Here is a 2,996-nt window from a genome sequence, read left to right as displayed (position 1 = left end):
AATGGACTCATTAAATAGACGATAGCTTTGCTGTTGACTGTCTACCAGTGTACTCAGTGGTTATGTTCTTCAAAAGTATCTTTATTTTACCATAAGTTTCCCTGAAAATGGAGCCTGAGTAAAAAGCCTGAATGCAGGTGGTTTATTTGGAATATGTTCTGGGAGCAGAAGTGAGGAAGAAGGAATGAACAGAGAAGGAGAGAAAATACACTGAAGCTAATGCAGTGGCTACAGTGATGGGTGATTTTTTGCTTAATCCTTTGGGATAAAATATGTCTAAGACCTACCCACCTGATTGGAGAAAGAGGAAACATGTATCCGTGAGCTCACCTTTCCACAGGTCAAGGATGGCCTGCATGTTGTTAAACCCCCTGCTTCTGGACTGTGATATGATGAAGCAGGGGTGAGTTTGTGGGGGCGGGGCAGAGGAAGGAGTTTTCCAGTGGGAAAAAAAAACAATCCCAGGTGTTTGCAATAGCGGCTAGAATGGGACCTGAAGCTGGGAGGATTTTAGTTGTATTTAAGAAGTATAAGTTACGCTTGGGCAATTAAAAATGTTTTTATTAAGATTGATTTTTAGCAACATTTAAGAGATAAAGAAACAGTAGGATATATTGAATAGGCTAAAGCATGTTCTGGTTTTATCATTACATTAATGTGAACAAGGGCTCCCCATCTTGGTGCAGTAGTAAAGAATCTACCTGTCAACACAGGAGACACAAGAGATGTGAGTAAAATCCCTGGGTCGGGAAGATCCCCTGGAGAAGGAAATGGCAATCTACTTCAATATTCTTGCCTGGGAAATTCCATGGACAGAGGAGCCTGGAGAGCTACAGTCCATGTGGTCACAAAGAGTCAGACACCACTGAACAACTGAACACACACACACACGACACAAACAAATCACCAGCTTACGGGGAAGAAATAAATGTTAAAAAAAATCCAAAATTTTTCTAGTAACGTCCAGTTGATCCAGATGACACTAGCATAATCTATTAGCTATGTCAATCTCTATCTTCTAGATTAAAATAATTTTGCATATGAAGTTTTTATCATAACCAATGACAAGTTCAGAACAATGATGTCCTGAACTTAGTGCTTTTGTTCATATTGATGATGTCGCCTGCTCTCGTTTCACCAAGGTGAACTATTCATCTGGGGCTGATGACATTTTTACTTTTTTCGGTTTAAAATAACTTTTTATTGCCCAGGATATTTTTTTTCCTTGTCTTGTTTTGTCTGTTTTATTTGTTTTTGTTTTCTTTTTTCGTAACTATAAATTCAAGCTTAGGGAAGCTTGCCTTTGTCTAGGAAAACAAAACAACAAAGCTTTCATATCATTTGCAACCTGGTCTCAATTGAAAAGACAGGTGGGTTATCTTGCAAGAATAAGATTTATACCATGAATGGTGCAGGTCTAGGTTTGGTGGTACTGAGAGAAGACAATGGCATTCTTGACAAAATTACAATCTGCTGGTGGCGTTTGCGGAAAAGAAGTCCTTGCAAATTTCTAAACAACAGTAAAGTCTTATTAGAAAATTCTAAAGTGTTTTCAGGCCCCAAAGGGAATGAGGTTATTAACAAAATGCCTCAACAGAGTTGGAATAAAATACTGGATTTGAGAGTTACTGGAACTTGGATATGTATAAAGAGGGTGGAGGTTGGGTCACGCTTACAATGGTCTCAAGTTCAAATAAACTACTGTGGCAAGACACCACTTCACAAGTCACACACTGGCCCAGGGACTCTTCTCCTCTCTTAGTAGGTGCTGGCAGAAGGCGTGCTCAGTCGTTTTGCAATGTAGATGCTTAGTCCCAAAGCCAGAACATGGGAGAGGAAGAGAGATAGAATGAACACCTTAAGAAACTGTGGAGAAGATGCCCCCTTTCCTCATAGCTCCACTTTTCCTCATGCTTGAGGAAACGGAACGTTTAGGGTGCCTGAAGTGGAACTCCTTGGGTGGAATGTTTTCAGGTCTACTGGGCCAGTCGGACACCCAGTCCACACTTTTCTTCAGAGCATCCACTTCTTCCTCTCCTTCTGCAACTTCTTCTTCTGACTGAGAGCTATGGTCCTTGCTGGTATGCATTTCCACATCAAACATGATCTGCCCATCTTCTTGTGGGGAAGGGCTGTCACAGTGAGAGCTGCCTCTTGAACTGCTCTGTCTGGGTTCATGCTGTGCGTCCAAAAGAGTCTTCTCCACGTCCCCATCAAGGAGGGTATGTGCTCCAGCCCCCCATTCTTCCCATTGCCGTTATCACTGCCATTGCTGCTGTTCCTGGGGAGCTCCACCCAGGAGCTGTTGAGGCTGGTGGGCGGTGGCAGAGACTGTGGGCCTTCCTCACAGTTGTTGTGCGGGGTGGCGGCTGTTCTACTAAGTGAGACAACATTGTCAGGCGGCTGGAAGAGCTGCGGCCCTGCAGCAAGGACCGTCTGCGGTTCTCCAGCAGCAACACAACCAACATTTTTACTTTCATGGAAGGAAAACTTGACGGTTTCTTGCTCCCTTATCCCGTGAATGTTAACTAATGTTTTATAGCCTAATATGTCTAGCTTAAAACCTAATGTTTTAAATTTATACATTAAAATAAAACACTGGAAATATATGTGCATTTACGGAATATAATCTTTGTACATCTGAGCAGTGCAGAGTAACATGAAAACCAAGGATGCTTTTGAAGGTGAGGAAGTCGCCTTGCATCACGTTATGAATGCGTTATGCTGTTTTTTTTCATGACCTAGCAGTCTTCCTTAACTGCACTGCTTTTTCATATTTTCTAGTGACTGAAAAAAAACCTGCCTAGACAGCTCAATAACATCATTTTGGGTAGGAATTCTGATCTACCACTCTAAGATCTTGTTTAAGCCTGGGACCCCAGTGTACCGGATGGAACATATCATAAAAGTAAACTATTAGACCTAGAGAGGAAAGGGAAGGAGGGAAAGGGAAAATGAACATATCATAAAAGTAAACTATTAGACCTAGAGAGGAA

At 41.9% G+C, this 2,996-nt stretch overlaps 1 pseudogene; it reads right to left on the bottom strand.

Annotated features, from left to right (window-relative positions):
- Window positions 1-1,718: 1,718 nt before the first annotated feature.
- Window positions 1,719-2,475, bottom strand: LOC781969 (BCL2/adenovirus E1B 19 kDa protein-interacting protein 3-like; annotated as a pseudogene).
- Window positions 2,476-2,996: the final 521 nt, after the last annotated feature.

This window comes from Bos taurus, chromosome 29, assembly GCF_002263795.3.
Source record: "Bos taurus isolate L1 Dominette 01449 registration number 42190680 breed Hereford chromosome 29, ARS-UCD2.0, whole genome shotgun sequence".
NCBI lineage: Eukaryota > Metazoa > Chordata > Mammalia > Artiodactyla > Bovidae > Bos > Bos taurus.
Note: the sequence above shows the minus strand (reverse complement) of the source record. Positions and strands in the feature narration are given on the sequence as shown.